This window comes from Peromyscus californicus, unplaced genomic scaffold (genome assembly GCF_007827085.1).
Source record: "Peromyscus californicus insignis strain IS unplaced genomic scaffold, ASM782708v3 Scaffold_18__1_contigs__length_77618521, whole genome shotgun sequence".
NCBI classification, from domain to species: domain Eukaryota; kingdom Metazoa; phylum Chordata; class Mammalia; order Rodentia; family Cricetidae; genus Peromyscus; species Peromyscus californicus.
In genome coordinates this window covers 59684021-59710942 of record NW_026294480.1, presented here as the reverse complement: position 1 = coordinate 59710942, position 26922 = coordinate 59684021, and the positions used below count along the sequence as shown (strand labels likewise).

At 48.6% G+C, this 26922-nt stretch overlaps 1 protein-coding gene across 2 annotated transcripts in view; it reads left to right on the top strand.

The window, feature by feature from the left end:
• The first annotated feature begins 2411 nt into the window (after positions 1–2411).
• Lhfpl2 (LHFPL tetraspan subfamily member 2) overlaps positions 2412–26922 on the top strand; it is a 154099-nt gene continuing 129588 nt past the window's right edge. For both annotated transcript variants that reach the window (XM_052743556.1, XM_052743555.1), the window contains exon 1: positions 2412–2621. The gene's annotated coding sequence lies outside the window, so the exon portion shown is untranslated. The remainder of the gene's footprint in view (positions 2622–26922) is intronic.

Genomic DNA, 26922 nt, shown 5'->3' with positions numbered 1-26922 from the left:
AACACAAGTAGCTGCACACAAGGTTGTGTGTGTGTGTGTGTGTGTGTGTGTGTGTGTGTGTGTGTGTGTGTGTGTGTGTTTTGGGGGGGAGGAGAAGTTAGTGTTTTATTTCCCCAGTGGCTCTTCCATGACTTCAACACAGAATACCAGCTGGGCATAAACACTCTAATTTATATGTCCCAACAGGTATTTACTGTGTCAGCATTGTGGAAGATGCAAAGGCACAGTCTGTGGGCTACAGAGTATGCCCTTCAAAGAACAGAGGAGGCACCAATGCAAACTAAATACATGTGCAACATAGAATACCACCAAATGCCACAAAACAACTAGGGATGTGTTGTTCAGGTGCCCACAATCCACGAGGGAAGCCATCTTTACATTTCTTCCTCTTCACTGATGCATCTCCAAGGGCTGTCAATAGTCTCTGACATAAGCTGATGATCGCAGCTCAGCAGATGTGTGGATCACAGCGTGGTCTACCCTGTGAGCATAGAGCCACTGTCTACTCTTGCAAGGACGTCTCCGCAATGCATAACAAATGACTTCACCCACGACTGCTTCTACGTAGGGAGGGCTGCTAATAACATGGAGGCAGAAGTGCTACTTCATATTCAAATGTTCCTGGCACATTTGGTGCCACCAACGGACAAGGGCCGCCAAAGTGTGGGTTGGGGGTGGGGGCCTAGACTGCATGTGGTTGTGAATACACAGTACAGTGTTTGATGCTTCTTGGTCCTATGTGCTATTTGGAATTGATTTGGCCAAGTGCAATATACTTACAGGGTTTATAGGAAGAGGGTGCAAGGTGAAAGTTTCTCCTTTTAAATTCTGTTCTGTGTTTTTTCTCAACTCAGTGACTCAAATAACTCTCCCACAATTACCGTCATCTTTTTATAAAAGTAAAGTCTTATATTTAATATAATATTTATTAGGAATTTAACACTGTTCATAAACTCTGTTAGTATGTTCCTTTGAATGTTTTTGTTAATTCTCTGCTTGTAATGCTACATTGGTTTTTGAATAATTTCTTCCTAACCTGTCAGCCCTCTTGTTATTTCTAGCATGTGATTTTGCAGAATAGAGAGAACACTTAACACTCTTTTGTAGTAGAGTGTCTCCCTGAAAGCTTCTTTTTCAGTGAAGTCAAGGAGGATTCTTCTCTGGGAGATGTCATGGGAACAGCATCAGCATCTTCAGCATGGACACAGGCATGGGTCCTTCTAGGACCCCATCTGGACAGAGCATCAACATCAAGATGCATTCTCGCTTGCAGTAACCTTTGTAGTTCATTGGCGGTAACCTTTGCTTGTGAAGCATCTCAAACGGTCTCCATTTTATTTGTATGTTTTCTCTACAATCAACAGTCACAGATGACTTAACTTATGCTATCTACAATACTGTGAGTGGGCCAGCTGTGGGATATGGTCCCAGTAGCGGAGTTTTCAAAAGAAAAAAAAATTTTTTTTTTCTTGGCAAAATGCCTCAGATACCTTCTCACGCAGGAAGTGGCCTGCTGAGTGGTGTTCTAGAGCCATTAACCTGTAAGGTTGTGCAGATGGGTGCAAGTGCACACAGCCAGAGATGGAAAGCAGGGGGTGTCACTGAAAATAGCCGGTCAAGTGCAAAGACTTAAGAGTAAATGGCCGGTGCAAGCTGCTACTGACGAGGTCGAGGAGAGGAATCCCAAACTGACTAGGTCTGTGCCTTACTTGATAGAAGCATCTTAGACAATTGTCTGAGAGTTTGGTGTGTGTGTGGGGGGGGGATTTGACCGGGTTGTGTGTGTGTGTTGGGGGGGGAGGGAGACAAAGGAAGATGTCTTGGCTGAGCTCTGTCCTCACACAATCCTTATACAATGAATGCAGACAATTCAGGTCCTGGCTGTTTGACTCTGTCCTATGCTCCTACCCCTGGGGGCAGCGGTGGTGAGGAGTTGATGGATCTCCTCTCTGGACAAGGATTCCTTTCAGACTGGCTAAAACGCCTTCGATATCTTGAAAACTATCTTGAGTGCGGGGAGGATGTGTCTGAACCCAAGCACCTAATACTCTGGGAATACTCTGTGACTGTTTGGACTGTTTGCACAGTTTCCCCAGTTAGGGAGCAGGACCTGGAAATTTGTGTCTCCAACGTCCGTGGGGAAGGTACCGCAGCTCCCTCTCCAGCTTGCGGTTCTCCTAGGGCCGGGGACCGACGTTCTTCCCGCCCCGCGGGGTCCGGTCCGCGATCGGGCGCCCCAGAGACCTCTCCTCCAAAGTGAGTGAGGAAGGGACCCGGCAGGGTTCGGGGACCCTCTCGCGGGGATCCCGCGTCGCCCACACCCTCCCCGGCCCTGCAGGACCCTCCCCCCCGGAGGCCGGGCCTCGCCGACCCCTCCCCGCGCGGCGGCCGGAGGCGGGGATGCTGAGTGGCAGCGGCCGGCCTGGGCTGCGAGCTTCGGCCGCCTCCTCCCGCTGCGCCCGCCCCTCGGCCTCCGCCCCGGCGCCGCCGACCCTCGTCTGCTCCCGCCCTCGCCCCTGCGGGTTCGCCGGGGCCAGACCGAGGCGGCAGCGAGGAGCCGGCCCCGGAGAGCCCGGCTGGGGAAAGGCTGCAAGCGCCCGGCCCAGAGCGTCCCCGGCCAGGTAGGCGAGGCGCGGGGAGCCCGGGAGGGGGACGGTCCCCGACAGCTCACGGGGGCGCGGCGGGACGGACGGCGGGTGCCGGGGCGGGAAGAAGGATCCGCTGCAGCGCCGGCCGCAGACGTGGAAGAAGTTGAGCCTGGAACAGCTTCTACTCGGGGAGCTGCAGTGGTCCCCCGCCAGACCGGGTCCGTGCCGCGTGGGTCTCACCGGCCACAGACCCCAGCTGCATCTCAGACCCGGGGCTGCATTTGTTTGTGGCCGAGATCGGGGGTGAGGGCTGAAGAGGAGGTGGGCGGGGAGCGGGGGGGGGGCACCACATCTGGGGTGGGTGAAGGACTCGGGGAGACGGTTTGCCCCCCCCCCCCCCCCCCCCGGCTCCCTTCTCTCTGCGTCTGTGCGCGGTCTCGTGCTCTCAGAACTAAGAAAAGCGGAAAGATTTTTCTCCAAGCCGGCTCAACTTTTCTGTTATTTCAGGAGGTTCAGAGGTTTCTATGGAAGTCCGTGAGGAGTGAGAGAAAGGCAAAGACTCGCATCCTCACTCCCGATCCCGGGGAAGCTTCCTGTATTTTTGTGCGGTGATTGTGTTTGTGCTTGTAGATTACAGCTGGTGACCCATATGGAAAAGTGGAACCACTGCCGGCGAGTGTGTGGAGCCAGAGGGCGGCAAGGTGTGGGGGAGCCATAGAGTAACCCAGACTTCCTTGGAAGGGACTTCCATTCTCTGAGCGCTCTCCCCGCCCAGGTTGAAGAGAGGACGGGAGAACTTATCTTGCTCTTTCTGATGCTCTCCTAATCATTTGAAAAACTCCTTTTCAAATTAAGAGATAGAGAACACGTGCACGACGATTAAAATAGTTTAAAGATAAGGAAGGCAAAAACCCCTCTGCCGTCAGACTGATTAGCCTATGTTGGAAATCGGATCCTGGTGAAATAATAATATTCGAAAGGTTTAAAGCAATACAGAACAACATCTTATTTTATAATAGTTACCTCCAAGTGGTCACACAGAGCAGACAGTGTGGCTTGTGGTCTGTGGCAAGGTAGCATTTTATGGCGGGAGGTGGTGCATTGTGAGATTCAGGAGAGGAGGGTGGGGAGGGGGCAGCTCATTTGTCTTGGAACCAGGCTAGTTAGGAAGAGTAATTACACTGCAAATGAACATTTGTGAATATGATTTGAGTCATGATGAACCAGTCATTTGTCTGTGGGGAAAAAAGGATCTTTGTCGATGAGAGCAAAGCAGTGTCTTATGGGAAAAATAATACCTATTGTTTATCCATGTGCATGGCTCAGAATTGATAGCACCTGGTAACAACATCGGTATGGACTTCGAGATTTTGCTGCATGCAGGGGTTGAGCGAGGCAGGAAGGTAAATCTACAGCAGGAGGTGATCACAAAACAATGAATTGAACACAAGGTGTGTGTGTGTGTGTGTGTGTGTGTGTGTGTGTGTGTGTGTGTGTGTGTGTATGCAAGCAAAAGTTATGTCCATCTTCTGCAAAAGTCCATTAAGGTATGTCCATTATCTTTACTGCAAAGAATTGCCAAAGCAGGAGGATTAAAACTGAGGAGACTCACAGAGCTAGAGAGATGGCTCAGTGATTAAGAGCTCTTGCTGCTCTTCCAGAGGTCCTGAGATCCCAGTACCCAAATCAGATAACTCAGAACTGTCTGTAACTCTAGCTCCTGGGGATCCAATGCCTCCGGCTTCCACAGGTACTGGCACTCATGTGCACATACCGAAATGCAAACACACCCCTAGACATAATTAAAACTCAGTCTTAGAAAGAGTCTTTAGGAGACTCAGATTCAGTCTGTTGAGTCCCCCTGGGGTGAAACCCTCTGTGAGCATTTGGCAGGCTATTTTCTTGTTCTCAGCTTCGGTCCCCGTGTCTATAAAATGGTGGTGGGGCTGGAACAATGGCTCTGATGCTAAGAGCCCTTGTTGCTGTGTCATGAGGACTGGGGTTCTGATCCCAGCACCCATATCGGGTGGCCCACAAAGGCTTGTAACTCCAGCTCCAGTGGATTCCATGCCCTCTTCTGACCTCCAACGGCATGTGTGCATACACTTAGATACACACATACACACACACACACACACACACACACACACACACACACACACACACACACACACAAAGCAATAAAAATAAGCCTCCTAGATGGCTTGGCAGTTAATAGTACTTCCTGCTTTTCTAGAGGACTGGTGTTTGATTCCCACCAGTCGGGAGCTCCTAACTGCCAGCTCTTAGGGATTGGCTACCCTCTTCTGGCCTCTGCAGGCATTGCATTCATATGCACAAACCCACACACCGATACACAAATACACTCATAATTAAAATGCTAGTAATAACATATTCAAAAAATACTTTTGAAAATGTGGTGACAAGGGTACAAGTCGGAGTTCCTGAAAGGTTAACTGGTGTCTTTGTATGGGGTTTGGGATGGTTCCCATGCACAAGAAATGCCCAGAAAACGTTAACGATTGCCAGCACTCTAAATCCCCGGGGTTAAGGGGGATGCAGGGATATTTGATTTTTGAATGACAGAGTTGAGCCGTGCCTCTGACAGTCCATACCTGGAAATATCCACTCTTTCTAGAACTTTCAGGCTACATCCTTTTGGCCTCTTCTGGTGAGCCTCTTCTGGGCCATCTCTTCTAGGGAGTTTGTCATGCAGTGTCTGTGTGTCTCTGAGAGCTGGAATACAGAGGTGGCTCATCATTCCAGGTCTGTACTTTTTGTAGTGGCAGATTCTTAGGTCTCATATCCCATCAACATAAATAGCCAGGTTTTATTTGGGAAGAAAACAAAATTTAAAATCCCTGTCATGGTGGACATGATAAACACTGCCCAGGAATGCTAAAATCAATGTTATACTCAATGCTTACTAGTCTTAGAAAGATGTAAGAAAGGTCTATAAATGCCTTATCTCCAGAATTCACTCAAAAAGAAAAGAAAAGATAGCCTTAAAGTATGCCTTGAACTTATAGACAGCTGAGAGCAAGGTGAACAGAGGCATCCTTCACAAGACAGTCTTTCTTGAGCAGGGGAACTGTTCCCTGTGTGTTCCTCCTTCTGATGGGGGAGGGTAATATCGATTTGTTCATTGGTCCACTCCTTCATCCTGTCCTTCAGCTGATGCTTCTCTGAGGTCACATTGTAGTTTCTAAGAGCTCCATGGCCACAGGATGGGCTGGGGGACAAGGCAGCCAGTGCCGTGGTGCAGGAATCCTGGAATCATGGGAATGGGGTGAAGAGGACCTTGGAGACGATGGTCCAGCTGCTGGTTCATCTCCTAGGGTGAGCTTTCCCTAGAGAGAGTCCTTGGGGATTGGGACCTTCCGGGTGGGTCAGCACTTGTGAGGACCCCGTGTGGAGACAGATGACATAGAGTAGTTGAACTTAGTTGAAAGGAAAACTGAACTTAAGCCTTCCAGAGATATGTGCAACCTAGTGTTGGCTGCAGAGACAGGAAGAGAAATTGGATTTCCAGATAAATGATGAAAGAGGGCTCTTGACACAGTGGTGTCACGTGGCTAAAGGGCTGCAACCTCCCTCCCTTGCCTGGTCTGTTGAGAGCGAAGGGAACAGAGACATTCTTAACTAAACAGTTATTTCTTGATCAGGTGACTGCCTTATGTTGCTCTTTCTAATTTTGGGGGGGGGTATGTCCATTTTTTTCCCCGTTCGCACATTCATTTATCCTGTCATTCAGCAAATATCTTTTTAGTGCTGTGGGTGAGAGTCGTTTGTGTCCCTGGGACTGAAGCTTTTGAAATTTTGTCTCCTTTCAACAGGCCCAAGTGGGAGTAATTAAGCTCCTGACCCTTGGCCTCGGTGGCCAACCTCATACTGATGCGATCCTGCAGACTTGGTGGGATCTGTTACTTTGAACTGGAAGACCTCTGATCCACACAGGATGGTTCTGAGTGTGTTTAGTAGGGAGGATGTGTAACTAATGAAACGGATTCCATCCCTGCACACGTATGTTGTGGCAGATGTTTGCATGTCCCTGTATTTAGATGTGGAAGCCAGACACCGTGAAGGAGGGCCTCCGGAAGGGGCTCAGGCTTCAGTGAGGTGGGGAGAGTGGGTTCCCCATTCTGAGCTCTTCTTTCTGAAGACACAATGAGGAAAGAGTGTGTATTTTTTTTAGACCACTGGGTCTGTGGTAGTTCTTAATAATAGCCTGAACAGTCTAGCTCTTGTGCACATGCACACTCACACACACACACACACACACACACACACACACACACACACATACTCATACACATTCACACATGATGACCTTTGCAAACTAAGAATATACATTAGTTTTGTGCACATCTATACTACCCTGAACGTAATTTAAAAGGTATATTATCTGCATATTTTCTCAGTTTAACCTTAACCATTAGCTGGGTCAAGAAAAACACTCAGCTCCATGTTAAGGCTTGGCTGGCCAGAAAGGAGAACCTTGGTGAATGTTTATTATTCTTCATGTGGGTTTGTTCTGATTTTGATTCATTACTACATCTTATTGATTAGGTAGTTTTTATGGACACTAATCAAATATTCTGTGAAACTTAGAGGACTTCAGAGCTGTCTGCTTGGGGTGAACTTGCTAGGTTTAACCAAACTTTAAAACTTCATGTAGCTGGGTGGTGGTGGTGCACGCCTTTAATCCCAGCACTTGGGAGGCAGAGCCAGGCGGATCTCTGTAAGTTCAAGGCCAGCCTGGGCTACCAAGTGAGTTCCAGGAAAGGCGCAAAGATACACGGAGAAACCCTGTCTCGAAAAACCAAAAAAACAAAAAACAAACAAACAAACAAACAAACAAAAACCTTCATGTGGTTTATGAAATAGTAGGCACTGAATCTTGTCCTTGGTTATAACACTTAAATGACGAGCATTGGGTATTTTATATCATTCCTAAGGAATAATATCCAGCGTTAGCGAGGTGATCGCAGCAGTACAAACAGTGTTTACACTTTCTTCTTAAGGAGAATTTCAGCGAGGCATAACCAGGCTGAGGCTTCGGAGCCCTGGCTAACATGGTAGTCGCATGTTACAATGTTCGTATCCCTGTGAGTGGGAGACTAAGGATTGCCAGCCACTCCTTCAGAAGTGCGTTTCCCGTGCCTCAGTTCCACCTGCTCTACACACCCATTCTCCACATTTTCTCTCTTATGGGCAGTGCCGGGCAGGGTTCTCCAAGTCTCTTGCTCTGGAGGGGACCAAGCTTATCAACTGCTTTTTTGGGGGGCGGGAGGCAGGTGGGTGTATTGCTTCCTTGGAGGGGTATTGCTGTTAATTTACATTTCATTCGTTTGTGGAATCATTGAAAGTGTGCCAAGTTGACCCCGATGACTGTTGGATCACAGGCATGTGCACAACCCTGACTCCTCACTGCTGTAGAGTTAGGGTAAGTCCAGCAGGGCCTGATGAATCATTGGCTGTCTGTGTAACCAGTTTGGCACCTCACCTCCCTCGCTCCACTGGGTTGGAAGGATAGAGGCTAGAGTTTTAACTGGTTATCTTGGTATTTCTGTCTAATTGATAAAAAGCCCTGACTTAAGTACTTTCTGGCAAGTTAGGGTTTTTTTTGGGGGGGGATTGGAATTGTTGTTTTTTCAGTAGAACCTGAAGCAGCAGAGGGTCTGAAATAGCTTTTGCCAGTGACCTTCCCACATGCCTGGCAGGTTTAGAGGGGCTCCTTTTCCTCTGCTGGTTCTACTTGTTTTTTTTTTTTTTTTAAAGATTTATTTATTTATTTATTATGTACACAGTATTCTGCCTGCATGTGTCCCTGCAGGCCAGAAGAGGGCACCAGATCTCATTACAAGTGGTTATGAGCCACCATGTGGTTGCTGGAAATTGAACTCAGGACCTCTGGAAGAGCAGTCGGTGCTCTTAACCACTGAGCCATCTCTCCAGCCTCTGCTGGTTCTATTGTTCAGCATTTTCTTTCTTTCCTGTGGGGCTGTGCTGTCAGGGGCTCCTGGAGTTCAGGCTTCCTTTCTCTGGGCAGGCAGCCCTGGGCTGTGCGAGCATGTTTTCTGGTGTTGGCGGCAGCGAGCCAGGTGTTTAAGGAAGGCTCTGACTACGTTGACGGTAGCCTCTTTTATCTGCAGATAAGTGGCATCTGGTACACACTGATTAAGGCCCAAACGACTTCTTCAAAATTTGGATTTTTTTTTTCCTTTTGCCTATACGGATCAAGTTTTAGGAAGTGAAAAACCATACATTGGATCAGTGAGCAGTGTCTTGCATTTCTAAAGGCCTGCCGTCTGTCTATATATTAAACACACACTGGAAAAACGTGGCTCACAACTTTGAAAATCATTTCAAATCATGCTCTTTTCCTTGAACTGGCCAACAGTCCATTTTTGAAGATGATTCCACACAGTGGGGCTCATCATGGGTGTTCCTAACTTCCCTTTTTCTCACAAGCCATCTTTCAGTCTTCCCCTGGAGTGGAGCTCCTAAGTTCCTGACTAGACAGATCCATGCTGTGTGGGGACCATGTGCCACCTAATCAATAGGGGTCTGTAAGTCGGTTTTCATCCAAATCTTAATTTGGTAAGTGGGTATGCTTAGGGTGTCGGGTCTGTTCATGTGGTTTTTCCCAGCGTATACGTAGGTCCGTGGCTCTTCTCTAAATTAGTGAAGGAAGGGCATGGTCAGAAGAAACAGATGGCTGTGTGGAGTACTTGATCTGTGGTACAAAGTCAAGAACTGTAGGTAGGGACATAGGCAAAGGGGCCACACCAAATAATAACCCCGGTGGTGGTGACAGTGTCAAACGGGTGACTGGCTCTGTGCGCACCTTGCGTGACTGGCTGGCCAGGGGTGGTTGGGATAGCTGATGGTTGGATGTCACTGCTTTGGCAAAGAGACTCACGGGCTCTAAGAAAATGCTGGCCTTGTCACCAGCCACCTTTATCAACAAAGCTTCTATGATTTAAAACCTTAAGAAAAAAAAATTTGAATTGTGGCCAAGTTAGCTTCCTTTAAGTTTAGATACATACAGTTGATTTTTAAAATCCTGGCGAGTCGATTATGACCTAAATACATTGTTATTCCTGGTGTGAAATTACCAATAAACAAACAAAAAATAAAAATCAAGTTTTAGAAATCTTGGCTACAAGACTTCCTATTTCTTCTCCTAAATTTTCAGCTTTCTCTGTTCTGTATGTCTAGCCTGTGCTGATAATTGGTCTGACCTTGGCATCTTTCAAGTCAGCCTTCCCTGGGGGCTGTGTGTGTTTCCTCAGTGAATGTTGCTTGTTGGTCATTGAGGTCCTTTGAGACCTCCCTTGGTGCTGCCTCCTTGTCATTCCATTCAAGTCCTCTTAGTAACCCAGGGGACATCAGCCCTTGCAGGCAGCCTGAGGGCAGAGGGCTGCCGTCTGTGCCAAGTTACAGAGGAAGCTAATCATACCTGTGACCTCGACCTCATTAACATTGTGCTGGAACCCAAAGACCCAGCATTCCATGGTATTGTTTGACTTTGGATTGTCTCTGCTGATTTATGGTCATGGGTCTGTAGGAGGCAGGGATGTAGAGCCAGATGCCAGTGTGACAGACGGGCGGCCCTTCCTGACTCCTTTTAACTCCCCAACAATCGGACTGTCATCTAGTCATTGGGCCCTGCTGATGGGGATGTGGCCCCAGACAAAGCAGGAGTGACAGGCCTGTAGTGAAGAATGAGAGGAGTGTTGGAGGCCTGGGAGAGCTGGGAGAGCTGGGTGGGCTGATAGTCCACAGGGGTGTGGGTGGGAGAGGGACGGCCGTAAAACCTCACCCCGGTACTCTCCTCATCCCTTCAAGCAGGGCTTCTTGATGTCTTGTGGAAATAGAGTCTGGCCCAGCGGGGCCGGTGGGGCCTCAGATTCTCTGCATTTCTAGCAAGTTCTCTTGGTGGTACTGCATACCTGGTGTGGCAAAATTGAGGCTGGCAAAGGGAGCCCGTGGAGTCTGGCTTGGAACTGTTGGCCTGCTCTTAAAGCTGGCTTTTACCCAAATATAAAAAATAAAACAGCCAGGCGGTGGTGGCGCACGCCTTTAATCCCAGCACTCGGGAGGCAGAGCCAGGCAAATCTCTGTGAGTTCAAGGCCAGCCTGGGCTACAGCACTGAGATCCCGGACAGGTGCCAAAGCTACACAGAGAAACCCTGTCTCGAAAACCTCTCCCCCACCCAAAACAAACAAACAAATAATTTTTTAAAAGCTGGATTTTACTGGCATGGGGTTGAGGGTCTCGAAGCTTTCTTTGGGCCCTGTGGGCTGCCAGGAGCAGCTGTGTAGGAATTTGTCCTTATGGTAGGGCAGGGCAGTTCTGGGGTCTTTGTGGTATAATATGGCTATGGGGTTGGCTTGGTTCTGGCTAAATCCATTGCCTTGCATGATGGATGTACCTCAAGTTCAGATAAAGAAGACTCAAAGTTCCTTCAATTAAACCTGAGTTTCCCCCCACACTCCCTGTAACTTTGAAGTTATGTGCTTACAAAGCATTTAAAAAGTTGCCAATTGTTTCTCGGGAGCTTTATTCTGAACCTTGCTGAGCTCTCCGCTGGGTGCTGGCTAGGAATTTGCATTCCTAGGCCCTCCCCTGGGGTTCTGACCTATAGTTTTGGACTGGGTCCTGAGAATCCACGTTTTGTAAACAAAACTTCTAAATGGCTTTTAGAATCAGGCAGAGCCTGAGATGTTGGCTAGGCTTTGGGTCAACCTCACCTGCTCCTCTCCAGGTTGGGAAGAGCTGGCCTGTCCCAGGGGATCAGTTTCTGGTTTTGTTTTGACACATGTGTCCTTATGAAGATGCTGGTAGCTTGAATGTAACAAAGCAGAGTCCTTTGCCAGTAGAAGTCAGTTCTCCAAAGCCTTTATTTTTAGGAATGTTTAGGAATAGACGCTGATTACTAAAGGGCTTTCAGGGCTGGGGTTGGGGGCCATTCTTGGAGATAACTGAGTTGTAAGCATTGGGCCTCTGCAGGCTTTGAAGACTGTCTCATTGCCGAATTCCCCATTCCCTCCCCCATGTTGGCTCAGACCCTTGAGATAACGAGCATTTCCATCTGAAGTAATGGGTGGACAGAATGGATATCAGAGGACCCTCATCCTCCGTGGGCCAGCTGGGGTCTGATCTAAGTGGGCTGGCGACTGAGGCAGCAGCTTTGTCCATCATTAGAACAACACCAGCCTCCACTTCGGCAGATACAGGATACACCTCGACTGCACCTGAAGGGCAGCGTCAGCCTTCGGAAACATCTGAAGTGGGAAATAGTCTGTGTGGTGGGATCAGGGTGGATGGGACAGGAAGAGTGGGTACCACAGTGCTAGAGGCCAGAGTCGGGGGGCCTCTGAGCTGCAATGTGCAAAGCTTCCACGGGTATTATTAACAGCATTGCTTGATGTGTCCTGGGTATCCTCGCTGCTCCTACACTGCCTGTGGACCTGTGGCACACAGTGAGGTCCTTCAGCTCTGTCACCCACGTGACCAGGACGGGAGGGCCATTCCCTGGAAACTGAATATCAGAACCACTCTCCTCATGGTCAGTGTTGATCTGAGTGTTGTGTGTATGCTTTGGATCCCCTTTCCCCACTTCTCACGAAGACGAGCAAGAGCCATGGAAAGTGAAGAAGCGAGAACTGGCCTCCATTTTAGCGGAGCGTGCTTTGGTCATGGGTGAGACATGGTAGACGCTGCTAGAGTGAGACGCTAGCCTGGGCTCTTCTTGGTCCTGGAGTACTTGGTAGATCCTGGGCTTTGGTGTCTTTGTGACCATATGCTTTGTTCCATGCTCCCCAAAGAAACTTGTCTCTTCCACAAGACCAAGTGTTTCCTTGTTGGAGCACTCAGATTCTGTGCCGAGGTAGAAGGAAAACCATCACCAGGGAGAAACGTCTGCTTGCTGGAAATGCAAAGTGAAGGCTTTGCTTGGGAAGGCGAAGTCCCCGCAGCCCTGCTTCTCCATGCCGGGGGTGAATGGGGCTTTTCTGTGCAGTTTATCTGCAACCCGAGGAACTGCTCCAAACCTCCAGAAAACCAGAGCTGTGTTTTCCTTGAAATAGAAGTGGGTTTCAAAGGCCCGGACAAGTGTGAAGTCTTGCCCTCAAAGTCTGTGTTGGCTATAGACGAGGCCAGCTCTGGGGCCTGCATTTAAGAAACCATCCCAGCTAGCCTAAAATAGCTGCAGGGGTTTTTGCATCTGCAATTCTGTTTGGTTTGTGACTCACTTGTTGCTTCCAGGGCGTACCATTTTGCCACTGTTCCCTTTGCTAGCATGCTGTTGGCTTTCCTCTAGTTTCCCGGATGCTTGCTCACGTGCTCTGGAGAGGTCCCCCCACTACCCCTGACCTCTCTGAATCAACTCTGCAAAGACTCCTATGTCTTTGGCTTCTGTCTACTCCATCCAGGGTCCTAATTGCTATCTGTTCCCTTCTCTGTCTTTGTGGCCTGTGAGCTCCCTCGGGACAGGAAACCTGTTCATTTCCATGGATGTTCATTTCCATGGATGTTCATTTCCATGCCTTCAGTCACAGAGAAAGTGAAGTGCAGATCCTATGGGAGGCCTTGATCCCTGTAACTTCAGGGAATGAAACTGAGGCACAGGTAAGTTGAATACTAGACATTGAGCTAACATCGGGACTCTTACCTTGGTCTCTTTGATCCACCCCTTCAGTCAAGTGACACTGGCCAGATTTTCTGCCCTAAGTCCAAGAAGCCATAGCTATGAGCTGCAAGTCTTTACTGGGACCATTAAACGGGATGTGGCCTTTTCCACTGTTTTTCAGGTAAATGGGGAAGCAGATGCTGGAGTTCACAGCTGGCTTGGCATTTCTGCCATTAAGAGGCACTTCGTATAGATAAGAGTTGGTTCCTGGGTTCCCTCATGCATAGCTAGGTTGTCCCAGAATAGCATGACAGTGTGGCTTGATAGCCACCAGAAATTCCCGTTCACTGGGAAGAAATAGTTAAAGGGAGGGTGACATGCCTGCTAAGAAAGCTGAAACGCTGTCCTCAGCCCTTTCCAGTAAGTCACCTGGTGATGCTTACCCGACTGTTTGTTATGGGCTGAATGTGAAATGTGCCCCTCAGGCTCATGTGTTAAACAGTTAGTCTAACTAGTGGCCCTATTTTGCTAGGTTCTGGAAACATTAGGGTAGAAGCTAGCTGGAGGATGTAGGTCATTGGGGGCATGTCCTTGTAGCCAGATGTTTCTTTCCTGCCTGCCAGTTCCCAAATAACCAACACAGAGTCTTAATAGTGCTTGTAAATGCTCAGCCCATAGCTCAGGCTTAGTACTAACTAGCTCTTACTATTTACATTAACCCATTTCTATTCATCTATGTGCTGCCACGTGGCTCATGGCTTTACCTGTCCTCCAGCATATCTTGTTTCCTCTGCATCTCATGGTGACTCTTCTGATTCCACCCTTCTTCCCAGAATTCCCCTAGTCTGGCTCTCCTGCTCAATCTCTCCTGCCCAGCTATAGGCCATTCAGCTCTTATTAACCAATGGGAGTAATACATATTTACAGTGTACAAAGATCGTTCCACAGCATGTCCTTGAGGGAGAAATCTTGTCATAGTCCCTTCTGTATCCCCTTCTTTCTGCTCTCTGTCTGGCACGGGTATACAGCTTCCTCCTCTGTGTGTTCCTGCTGCCATGGTGTTCTGCCACATCTTGGGTCCAGGGTCCATGAGGAAAAGGACTGTGCACCGAAATCTCTGAAACTGTGAACCCAGCTACATCTTTCTTCTCCTATGTTGTAGCTGTCAGATGTTAGGTCACAGCACAAAAGTGAAAAATAAAAATAATTTAATTCACTGCTTTCTCCTTGGCTTTGCCAACCTCCTCATTCTTCTCCCTTCCACATGAGGTAGTGCCTTCGTTTCTGCATGTAAGACCCAGTCAAAATCTGACCTACTCTTAATCAAACTGTCTAGAGGACGGTTCTTGGGTGTGTGGCCTTCCCGAGCTGTTCAACAGAATAAGCCAGTCCTGCATCTCCATGATGCCATGCCCTTTGCGTGTGAACTCAGCTTCCTGTTCTCTTTGTTGTCATCATCACCTGCTGTGGTTCCTGACATGGAACAGATGTCCAATAAGTGAGTAAGTGATAGTCAGAGGGAAAACTAAGGTATAAGCACCCTACCCCACCAACCACAAGAAACAATGTGTTTTTAAAATAAATAATTTGTAGAGGGTCTTGTGGATTAATTACTTGGCTGTCTGTTCACGTCACCCTTAATTGAAAAATTACCATAATCTAGTTAAATCGGAAGAGTTTTGAGTCTTACCCTTATTGGAAAGGATGAGAGGTTAGGATTTTGTGTATTACCTAAACAGTGTGACATTAGGTCATAGGTCAATATGTGGCCATAAGCAGCCAGCCCTCTTAACTGTCCTTGGAGAAACAACCATTGTCAGTCAAGACCCTTAAGCTCCGTCAAGCATTGGCATGCAGACCACCATTCGACCCTGTGTCTGAATGTGGAGGCCAATGGGAACAAACACTAGGCTTTCCAGGAAGAAATAAAACGCCCTTTAGTGGCTCAGGCATGTGTTTTAAACTATAGTTTAGATTTTGAGGGTTGCAATAGAAGCATTGGGACAGAGCTTGTCAGGTCCTATACTTCTCAGTGTGTTGAATGCTCTGAGACACCCTGGACATCTTGGGATGAGGCAGCTTTATCCCGTGAATTGGGAGCAGAGCATTCCCAAGTGGCTCACCTGAGTGTTGGAGTCAGATTGGGACCAGCATCCTTCCAGGAGCTGGGGATGACTGAGTTCGCGGACTCATGGGAGTGGTACTTAAATCTAACGGAAGACTGTTGCCGCGAAGGGGAACGTGACCTTGAGGTTTTATCCATTCTTCTGCCTTCTCATCCTGCCCTGCAGTCGCTCAGCTCATGGTCCACCTTTCCCAATTGCTTTGCTGGGTGTGAGCTGCCTGAGAGCAAGAAAGGAGTTATCTGCTTACTTCTGTGGGTGTCCCCTCACCCCCGCACCTGCCCTGCTGAGCTGCCTGGCCAGTGAGTGGTGGCTGCAATAGAGCAGACATGTTGTACCCATGGCCTCCTCTACTGTGCAGCACCCCAAAAAGAAGTTAGTGAAAGACAAGGCAGCAGAAAAAAAAAAAAAAAAAAAGATTCCCAGCTCTTCTCCTCAAGGTTTTAATGTTTTCTAGGGCCTGAAAAGGATGAGGATTTCACCCTTGCTTGGAGATTTCTAGTCTCCATACAGTGTTTGTCTACTACATTTGAAAATATACCCAGAAAATAAATTGAAATGAAAAGGTCCAGGTGTTAAAATGTGAGCGGGTTTTGGACATCTTTGGAATTTGAGATACTGTTAAAAATCTGCTCTATACTGTCTCTAAAGAAGCTGTGTGTGGGGTGTTTGGGGTGCCTGGTCTCTACCCTTTGGGGCACATGGGGAATGCTTGATAAGTTATAATGAGCAGTGAGCATCTATGGTGGGGGGCTGGCTTTCAGAGACTCTTGTTGTGTTTTTTAAGATTCTTAGCAGGTCAGGAAAACAAACAAGCGAGCCAAGGCTGGGGAGATGGCTCGGGAGTTTAGAGTGTGTACTGCTCTTGCAGAGGGCTGAGGTTTGGTTCCAGCACCCACACTGGGCAGCTCACAACTACTCTGGGGATCTGATGGCCTCTTCTGGCCTCCACGGGCACTGCACTCATGTGCACCGCCCCACACATACACATATGGCTAAAAGAATTTAAAATCTCAAAAAACAACAAAGTAGGTCAAACCTTCATATTAATTGGGCTGTCTTTCTCACAGGGCTGACTTCTTGATGTACCTGGAGGCACACTTCAATGAGGTCACTAGTTGAATCTCATATCATTCTGATTAGAAAGCCCAAGTAATATATCTAGTTGCTTAATTTCTTAGAGTGTGCGTTTGCCCTGTGTGTTTTGGACTTGTATGTACGATGGTACTGTTTGCTCATGCCATGATGGCTTTCTAAAGTGGGGCTGTGGGGCCGGGCCAGTCAGATTCGCAGATCAGGGTCTGTGCATTTCTAATATGGCCGTCCTGTGCATTGACTCAAGGATGCTGTAGTGTGGACCCTTTACTTCAGGAGAGGTGTTTGGAAACGATCAAAGCCACACTAGTCAGTGGATGTAACAACTAGTCTGCTAGTCTTAGGCTCCAATGTTACTAACCAATGGGCTCTGATTTAGTGCTGAAATGATGCCTGAGAGGTATCAGCACACACATATATTCTAGCATACATACTACATAGATAGATAGATAGATAGATAGATAGATAGATAGATAGATAGATAGATAGATAGATACATACATACATACATACATACATACCTAAACTGTATCCCTTGCCACAATGAGGCTTCATGGTTGTTTTTATTACTTTTTACATTGTGTGTATGTGTGTGTGTGTGTGTGTGTGTGTGTGTGTGTGTGTGTGTGTGAGAGAGAGAGAGAGAGAGAGAGAGAGAGAGAGAGAGAGAGGAGAGAGAGTGTGTGTGAGGGAGAGACAGAGACAGAGACAGAGAGACAGAGGCAGAGGCAGAGAGAAAGAGAGAACTTTTAGAAATCGACTCTCCTTCCACTGGGTCTTGGGAATTGAACTCAGGTGGTTCAGTGTGAAGCAAGTGCCTTTACTCACTGAGTCATCTTGCTGGTCCCTTTTTAGTTTGTTTGTTTGTTGTTTTAAGATATAGTTCCTTGCAGAGAAAGCAGTCTCCCAAGCAGCCTTTCACGAGCAGCAGGGCAGAGCTGGCTCGCTGATTGACATCTCTGGGAATCCACATCGCCTCCATTTCCAGATCACAGTCAGTGCATAATTGAGGAGCACTTTTCCCTGGATCAGGTAGCTTGGCCGCTGTAATTTTTGGCTGGTGTCTTACCCACTGTTGGAGTTTGTTGTTGATTGAAAGATTTGCAGATCCTTTTTCCAGGAAAGGCTCATTTGCAGTGTGACATGTTAAGCGTGTTGCTTTACGAAAGACTTAGGGATGTTGCTCTCTCCTCTCTCACGGACTCTTTCAATTAAGGAATAGCTCTTCCTTCTTCTTTAGAGTCTTTTAAGATTGTGGACCTGAGCTGGAAAGAGGCCCTTTGGAGAACTAGCTCACACCTTTTCTCGGGAGACATGAAGAGTTTAAGGCAGCCTCAGTTACATAGCAAAACTATGTAAAAAGAAAACAATCCTAAATAATAACTTTCTTTCCCCCTTTTCTTCTTCCATGACAAGGAGTAAATTCCTGCATTTTGCATAGTTCTTTTTCCCTGTAGAGTAGATCATTTTTCTATTTTGTAGTTTAGAGCCCTGGGTTCTCTTGGATGGTTCTTCAAAGCAGGGAAGCCACGGGCAGTTCCAGGAGCCTTGCTGATAAGGTGTGGCTCTTTGCCTTGCTTTCCCGATGGGCAGCTCTGTTGTGCACATCCACCACCAAGCTCCCTTCCCCTGTGACTGCAATCTGAGAAAGAGAACAGAGAGTTGTGAAACTCCTATTGCAGCCCAGCAGGCTGGGGAAATATATTTCTCTTTCTCCTTCTTCCTGGGTTCAAAGTACACTTGCTGTTTATGGGGGCGATCGGCCCTCCTGAGGTGCTGGCTCTAGGGGGCCTGTGTTGTTGCCTGGTGGACAATTAACCACGCTGACCCTCCTCTTGCCTTGGCCTTTCTGGCTGAGTAGACGCCAATGCTCTGAGCGAGAAGGGGGCAGCAGCTGTGCTGGTGGGCAGACCAGCAGGCCGGGGTGGAGAACCATCTGATCTCGTTCAAAGGGGACGTCTCTGAAGCATGAAGATTGAACTGATGGTGACCCCACCCGGGGGAAGAGGAAGGTCCCTCTGGAGAGCAGCTGGGAGGATGAAGCCATCAGTTACTAATCCCATTGGCCTGTGGGTCTTCGGGGTCTCAGATCCGTGTAAAGGATAGAGAATTGGGGTTGAAAGCAATAAAGGAGGCTTAAGGGAGAGAAGCAGGGGTCATTTCTTCTAATTTTGTGGCTATTACTGAAGAATAAAAAGAGAGGTAATTTCATTAGGCCCTTTGAGATCTCTATCACAGTGAGATGGCACTTAAGGAGGCAGCAGAGCCTCCCAGACCGTCATCTCCCTCTTGTGAATCTAGAGCTGGGTCCCCACAGAGCCGCGGAGGCCTTGGGAACTACAAGATCTTTCCGGGCACCATGGGCAGGAATGTCAGTAAGTGAGAGGTTAATGACTGTAATCCCAGTGGGCGAGTGCTGTAACATGGCACGAGCTGAAACCAAATCCAGCAGGTGTGTGTCTTCCCTCTGAGGAAGGCTTGCTAGTCATCTCTAGTGGACACGATTCAGCCACAGCACACTGATCACCCACCACAGACCTTTGAACTAAGCCTGTTGGAAGTCTTGACCTGTATGGCTGAGCAGTGAGTGCCAAGTTGTCTGCCTGATGAGGGCCTGTCTGTTCACTATGCATTTTCTTATCTGTTGCGTCTAGTGGTCTCTGATGGGTGGGCACGGGTTCTTCTCCACATTTTCAGAGGAAAGAATTGTGTCTGCAGGCCCCTGACGTCAGCTTATTCCTCGGAATCATCACTAGAGGGAACAGAGAAGCGGGGAGAACATTGTGAACTCTGTCAAGAGGGGAGGAGAGAATGGTCATGGGAAGGACAGCGGACAGTTCTCTGTACCAGCCACCAGCTGGCACCATTCCCCAAGCCAGCTCGCCGCCTTCTGAGGAGCTTCAGAGTGACCAAGGGGCAGGGAGAGGAGGCAAGGCGATGAGCTGTGGGTGGCAGGAAAGGCCGTCTGTATGTCTGACACAGTCCTAAGCAAAGTGACAGGCACTTCCTAGAGGCCGTCTGTGGTCAGAATTGACGGCAGCCCTCAGTGTCCATCTCACTGTAGCTACATTCTAGCTGTCTGGGATCTGATTGTTTCTTAGTATATCCTCAACCATGGCCACTTCCGTTTTATATTTGGAGTTAGGGCTGAAAGAAAAAAGAAAGAGAAATGTGCTAATAGAAACCATGAGCCACTCACTGTCAAATGCATTCAGTTGGAGCTTAGATCTAGGAGTTCCTATCACAATCTATTGACCCAGTTAACTCGGGAGCTCTGCAAGTTGGCAGTGGAGGATGTAGACACCTCCCTGTCCGTTGGGCACAGTGTCCTTGGGAACTCCCAGAAGGTGAGACAGTGGCCAGGTGCTTTCCTGAAACGAAGAGCCCGCTGGGGTGAGGGTAGAGAAGACAAGTCGTCCTTGTCTCATGAATTCTGAGCACATGCCTTGACTTCGCCATCCTTGGAGGTGAATGTCCCCTGGCTTTGTCCAAGTGCTATCCTCTCCTGTCAAGACTGTGGCTCATCACAAGTTGGCTGTACTTCGGGGGCTCTTGAGAGCTTTTCTCTCTGACTGTGTTCGGGAAGTTAGAAGGGCGGCTTCAGATATGATGTGAGCTGATGGAGAAATAGACAGACCCAGGCAGCCTGTGAAGAGGGCCTGGCCGCCCTGTTCCTGTTTCTCTTCCCTTGTGACCCGAAGGAACCAAGTTTCCTCCATGGAGAAGGGTCCCCAAGAGGCCTGAGATGTACACACCCGTGTGTCTTCCAGGCCAGGGTGCTGCTCTGTCTGATAAGCCCCAGGATGAAGACAGGTAGTTTCTGGGTGGCAGGATGGAGATAAGTCACATGACTGCAGCCTGAGCTATATGAATGCGGAGTTAAAATAGCATGTGTTCCAGGAGGCAAAACATTCTAGAATGCTGTTGTGCTCTCTTGGCACCAGCGCTGAGGGGTAAATAGGAGAGCTGGGAGGGCCTTGTGCCCTTCACTCTGATGTAAGAGATCAAATGGCCAGGCAGAAGCCCATGGGGACAGCGGTGCTTACCTGTCCTGCCTTCTCCCCTCCTCCCCTGCGCCCCTAGGGTCTGCTGGGTGCTCAGTGGGCATTTTAGTGAACGGTTGCTAAAAAACGAAGCTTTGACTGCTGATCAGTCCAGTGTGCCAGTATGTTTATAATCTCCAAGTGGTGCCAAGTGGCTTTTATAGCGTGAGATACTTTCTTGAGAGTATTTACACATTAAAAAAACGGAGACATAGTGAGATCAAACTGACTCCTTCAGGTGGGTCGTGACTTTGAGGGAGCTTGGGAGGCAGGACTGCCGTAATGCTATGTGCCTGAGTCCCTCTACAATGGGTTCTGTGGGAGTGGTCTCTTTAGGATAGGGGTGATGGCCTCATGGCTTAGTGTCCCTGGAGGAGTCTGGATGATGTTAGAAAAAAAAATAAGCTTGGAGTTCCCTTTTCTCCTTAAGTACACTTTTGGGCGCCTGGTCATCTCATCTCTCATTCTGCAGAGGGATGGGTTGCTTGTAGCATCAGGCCTAGTCTGTAACAATGTGTGTGCACCGAGTGCTGCAGGGTGATCAGGAGGTCGAAGTGTGTGTGTGTGTGTGTGTGTGTGTGTGTGTGTGTGCGCGCGCGCGTGGTGTGCATACAGAAACGTGTGCCGAAACCAGATATCCCTGGGTGTCTTACTCAATTGCTTTCTGCCTTGTTTTATCAAGCCAGGGCCTCTTACTGATTCGACAAGTTCAGGGGGTCCACCTGTGTCTGCCTCCCCAGTGCTGGGATGGCAAGCCTGTTACCATGCCCAGCATCCCGTCTGGGTTCTGGGGATCTGAACTCACGTTTGCATGGTAAGAACTCTACCAACCGAGCCGTTTCCTCAGCCTCCCCGGTGTGTTTGATTACTTTGGGGACAGAACAAGGGTTACATTTCTCATAGGGTGTCCACGGCTGTCCACACCCAACTTGGGAACTGTAACCTTGCTGTTGCCGGCTGCCACCAAGGAAACCAGGTCCTGCAGGGTGCCTCAAAATCCACAGTGGTAAACCCAGTGTGGTCAGAGGGCACACCGCTGCTTTTAGGCCGGCCACTCAAAGCCTGGCTGTTTGTTTATCTCCACCGTTTAACTTGGTTAACTCATAAACCAGGGGAGATTTATGGCGATAGTACAAGGGAGTTACAATGTTTAGAGTGCTTATAGGAGATTAATTAAAGATTAAAGGTTGACAAAGAGAACTTGTAAAGCCGAGAAACTTCCTTTAAGTCCCTGTTGGCCCAAGGGCACATGCTTGCTTGATGCTTGGTGGGTTTCATCTGCTGTCATCCGTCCTTCCAGCTAAGTTAAGTATGTGTCCCTGTAGGTTAAGCGTCAGGTGTCACCACTTGGCTGCCACGGCTAGGGACCAGTTCTTCTTTGCAGCTTCTGTATTATGTGTCTGGAATATTTCCCCAAGGCTCCCATGTCAAAAGCTTGGTCCCTGACCCATAGTGCTGCTACGGAGAGGCGGAGCCTTACGCGGTGTGGCCTAGTGAGCAGTCTTAGGTCCCTGGGGTGATCTAGATGGCATGCCAGGGCTCCAGCAGCCCTTGTAGCTTTTGCATGTTGGCCAGGAGGTGGGCAGCTTGGTCTACCACATGCTACTACCAGGACCTGCAGCCTTGTCGAAAGCAGCGAGGCTAACAGCAATGCATCACAACCTCTGAAACTGATCCAGAATGGACCCTCTTTCTTAGTTCCTTATCGCCGGTATTTATTACAGTAACAGAAAGTTGACTCAGGCAGCTGACCATGCTCATGGGGGGTTTCTGTGTCACCTCAAGGGGGAGAACTCAGTTCCTCTGTCTCCGGCTACTGCCAATACTGCCTCGACAGGACTCTTCCCTCTCTCCAGGGCATGTGCTGTAGCCAGCAGATGGCCGGGCTCCCAGTGGGTCAGAGGCCCATATGTGGTCAACCCCTATGGACAACTACGGAACAAGCTTGTCTAGAGTGTAGATCACAGGGCTTGCTGCAGCCCCAGAGGTGGACCTGCCTGACAGGCAGCCGTGAGAGGGATCGTTAATGTTTTCTGGGTTATTAGAGCTTGAACAAGGAGAACAGACTTCACTTTGCCCAGCAGCATTCATTGCTAGCTTCCTTTGTTTAAAACCAGGCCTTTGGGAGGTGATTTGATTTTTGCGATGCATCCTTACTGCCTGGGGTTTAGACTTAGATTTATTTATTTAGACATCCATCCATCCATCCATCCATCCATCCATCCATCTATCTATCTATGGTTTTCAAGACTGGGTTTCTTTGTATAGCCCTGGCTGTCAAGGAACTCATTCTGTAGACCAGGCTGGCCTTGAACTCAGGGATCTGCCTGCCTCTACCTCCCGAGTGCTAGGATTAAAGGCTGCACCACCACTTCCTGGCTAGGCTTCTTATGGGGCCTGTCATTGACACTGAGTTGCAGTTGCTTATGATCTGTGTTTGGGAAGAGGATAGAAAATGTTTACTTGACCTCCAAATAGTCTGGGTGCAAAATGAAGCAAATTAGAAGCTAATTAAGAAGCCAGGCGGTGGTGGCGCACACCTTTAATCCCAGCACTCGGGAGGCAGAGCCAGGCGGATCTCTGTGAGTTCGAGGCCAGCCTGGGCTACCAAGTGAGTTCCAGGAAAAGGCGCAAAGCTACACAGAGAAACCCTGTCTCGAAAAACCAAAAAAAAAAAAAAAAAAAAAGAAGCTAATTAAGAATCATAGATAGAAAGTTGATTTGGAAAACCTTTCATCCATTCATTCACGTGTCGGGAAAGCTTGATTCTCTTCCTCAGGGTTTGTGAAAGTGTAAACAAAAGCTGGGCGGGTGTTCTTCCTCACACACCAACCCAAGCTTTAATGGAGGACATTTTATAATAGAAAGCATACATACTCTTTAGAGGAAAATGTTCCAGTGTTGCCTGCTCATGAAGGCACCTTTTGTTAATTTAATTACTTATTTTAGTGTATATGGGGTTTCTGCACAATTCTGTCCCCTGCCCCATGCTCTTTGGGGGTCTGTAACCATAAAAAAGTGAATGGGGATTTATGTCATAGTGTATATGTTTACATAACAAAATGCTGGGGATATGACAGGGCTCTGTGTTCAAGGGATCCTAAGTCGTCATTAAAGATGAATGTTGTTACATGATTGGTTTTGGACTCACAGATTCCATATACAAAGGCATCAGTAGAGTTATTAATTACTTCCCAAGGAAGCTCCAAGTTCCCAGGAGGCCCTCTGTAGAGAAGGCAGACACGAAGGTGACATGTTCGCACGCATTGGCTTCTATTTTCACAGCTCGAGTCAGAGGCCCTTGCTGTGGCTCCTGCTGTCTTCCATTTCTACCCTGTGCCCTGGGTTTCCTCTTGATGACCTCTTATGGGGTATGTGTGGTTTTTGTTTTTTTCCCCACAACCACAATAAAATCCCTGATTATCACCTCAGTTCCATTTCCCTTTTTTCCTAAGGCTGGAACTGTTGGATCTTCCTGAAAGAACCAAGTTCTTTGTCCAGTTCTTTTTCCCATGAGGCCCCCAAAGGGTCTTAGGCCATAGCTTCAGATCCTTTCTGGGGCCTGCTGCAGCATGACTCTGCAGGGCATGCATTTTCTGATTAATGCTAATGACCATGTACACACGGTTAGGGGTGTGTGTGTGTGTGTGTGTGTGTGTGTGTGTGTGTGTGTGTGTGTGTGTGTGTGTGTTTGTTTACTATGCACCCCTTTAAATATTTTACCAACTAAAAACCATTAGAAAGCTTGTATCAGGGTCATTGGAGGAAAGGAATTCTTGGGTAGTCCCCATTCCCTTCCCCAACCTCTACTGGATCAGGAAATATGCAAGACAGCAGCAGACTGCTTCTCAGTCCCAGATTGTGACCTCAGGCAGGATGGCCTAGTTCCCTGATCTGACAGGTGTGGCTAATCATGCCTGCTCTGTACAACCCTCAGCAATCAATGAAGCCAGAAGGTTTACAGGTAAGAGTTGATGCCCGGAGCAGTCGGGTTAACTGCTCCCTCTCCTCTGCCCGGCCCCCAGGGTGCATGGTAGCTGGTGCTGTTTTCAGGCATGTAGCATGTGCTGCAATTGACATACTGTCCTGACCTGCCCTCCTCGGAGTGGAGCTTGCTGCTGGGCAGTGTCCTGCTGTCCTTGTGCTGCTTCTTCAGAACAGACAGGGACTCTGGAAACTGGCATGTACCAGGCCTTCCTTTGCCTTTGGGATCGAGAGACTTCCGCAGTGTGTACATTACTGTGAATTAAGATTAGTGACCACTTAACAGATTCAATTTGCCCTGTGGTCAGATTTATTAGAGGGCGTGTGTTTCTTGGGAGAATTGCCTTCTGGTTGAGCACCAGTGTTTGTGGGCTTACTTTCTGGGCTAACATGTAAGTTGGGAAGGGTGAAACGCAGCCCCAAACCTGGGTGAGAAGTGTGTATGTTTATTTTAGGAAAATCAACACACCACATGCCATTTACAGACCTGGTCTGCTCACAGTCCTGCCCTGCAGCCTGTACCAACCTAGTAATGTAATTTATTTCCCTCAGGGAAATGTGGTTTTATGTGCTGTGTACTGGTGTCATTGAAACCTTGTTTTAAGAGGAAAATAGCAATTAGTGTTTGGAAATAGGAAATAGCTTTACAGATTTGTAGTGGAAGAGGCCCAATAAAAACGACTATCCGGCATTCCTCTGAAGGTGAGCGTTAGCGTTTATAAATGGTGTTTTCTGTCTGGGAGTCTCACAGCGTCTGATGTGTAAGCATTAGCCAGTGTATGCCTGCCACAGACCGCAGGGCGTGGGAGATAGGGCTACGGCTTGGGAGCAAGCAGTCACATCGTCACGCAGGCCTGCATCTGTGACTTCGTAAGGACAGGTGGCAGAGGTTGGGGGCCTGTTTGATCAGATGAGGCCATGTCTATGTGGTTGCTGTTACTGTTCCCCCGCTGGGAGATGACAGGGGAAGAGCCAGCTTGAGGAAGCCGCTGTTAATCTGTAACCCTGGGCTTGCTGGCTTGCCTGCACAAACATCTCAGCTCCTTGTTTGAAGAGACAAAGGACGTGGCTAGGGAGGTCTCCTTTAAGATGGTGCTTGTTTTTAGCATCACTGGTGAGATGGGTAGTCTTCACCTCGTGAGTGGGGACTTCAGGCTTTCCTGGGAGAGCTCTTTAAAATGACATATTTGTGTGGAGCCACAGCACATGCACATTTAACTCAGAACTTTGACAGTGGGCATGTGGTTCAGAAATGGAGAAATGATGACGAGACCCCCGTGGCCCTGCTTAGCTGCCCTGTTCCGGTAGAGTGTGCCTCGAGGCAGGGATTTTTCAATGCCAGCACTAATGACATGAGCATTGGGTCATTCTTTGTTGTGGGTGCCCTCCTGTACACTCAGGATGTTCAGCCGTATCCCTGGCCTCTACTCACCGGAAGGCAGGAGCTCTATCCCCCAGCTGGGACCACGTAAGGTGTCTGCAGACATTGCTGACCGAGTTCGTCCTTGAGAGGGAAGGAGAGCACACTAGCTTCCCAGGTTGAGACCCACTGTGCTGGCTTATGAAAACACGGACTGACAAATTCCTACCGTATATGGGTCTGGCTTTAGAAAACAACTTTCTATTAGTTGCTGGACCCTGAGGGCTTTTCCAGACATTGGGTTGTGTTAGTTTGACCCATTTGACAGTGCAAGGTTTGATGCAGGAAAAGTGAAGGAATCTCTTATTTCCTTTCCACCTTCCCATCCCGCCTTCCCTTCCTGCCACCCCCCCACCCTCCCCTCCCTCCCTCTCTCCCTCCTATTCTTCCTTTCTCCCTCACAGGGTTTCATGTAGCCAGGAGCCTTGGACTCACTATGTGGCTGAGGATGACTTTGATGATCTTCTTGTCCCCACTTTGCAGGTACTGGGATTTCCAGGCCTGGTTCGTGCAGGGCCGGAGGTAGAACCTGGGACTTCATGTATGTAGGCAGACGTTCTGCCAGCTGAGCCTCACCCTCAGCCCATAATGGGGATTTGCAGCTTTAAATGTCTTGACACTCTCTGGTTCGCTTTTGCTATTTGCTCTGATGGTCGGGACAGGCTGTCTGTCCTCTCTTTCTTGCTGGCATCACCCCCGGGGCTTTTGGAAAGAGAAAGGGAGCCACGGAGTCAGGGTCCAGGAGCACACTCCTGCACACACGTTGCTCCTGCAGTGGTTACGCTGCTGCCCTCACCCACGATGGAGGGGAGTCAGGATCCATCTGCAGCATATGCTGGAGCAAAGCCTTGACCTTGACTTATAAACTGGGGCTGACTGAGATAAAACAGGTTAGTGGGACCAAGTAGCTAAAATCCTGGGCTTAGGAGGCTGACTGCTCTGACATTTGTCAGCTGAGAGATCTCTGGGAAACGATGTAAAGTCTCCTTCTTCAGCCCCTCACCAGAAACTGGAGGCTGACTGTACCTC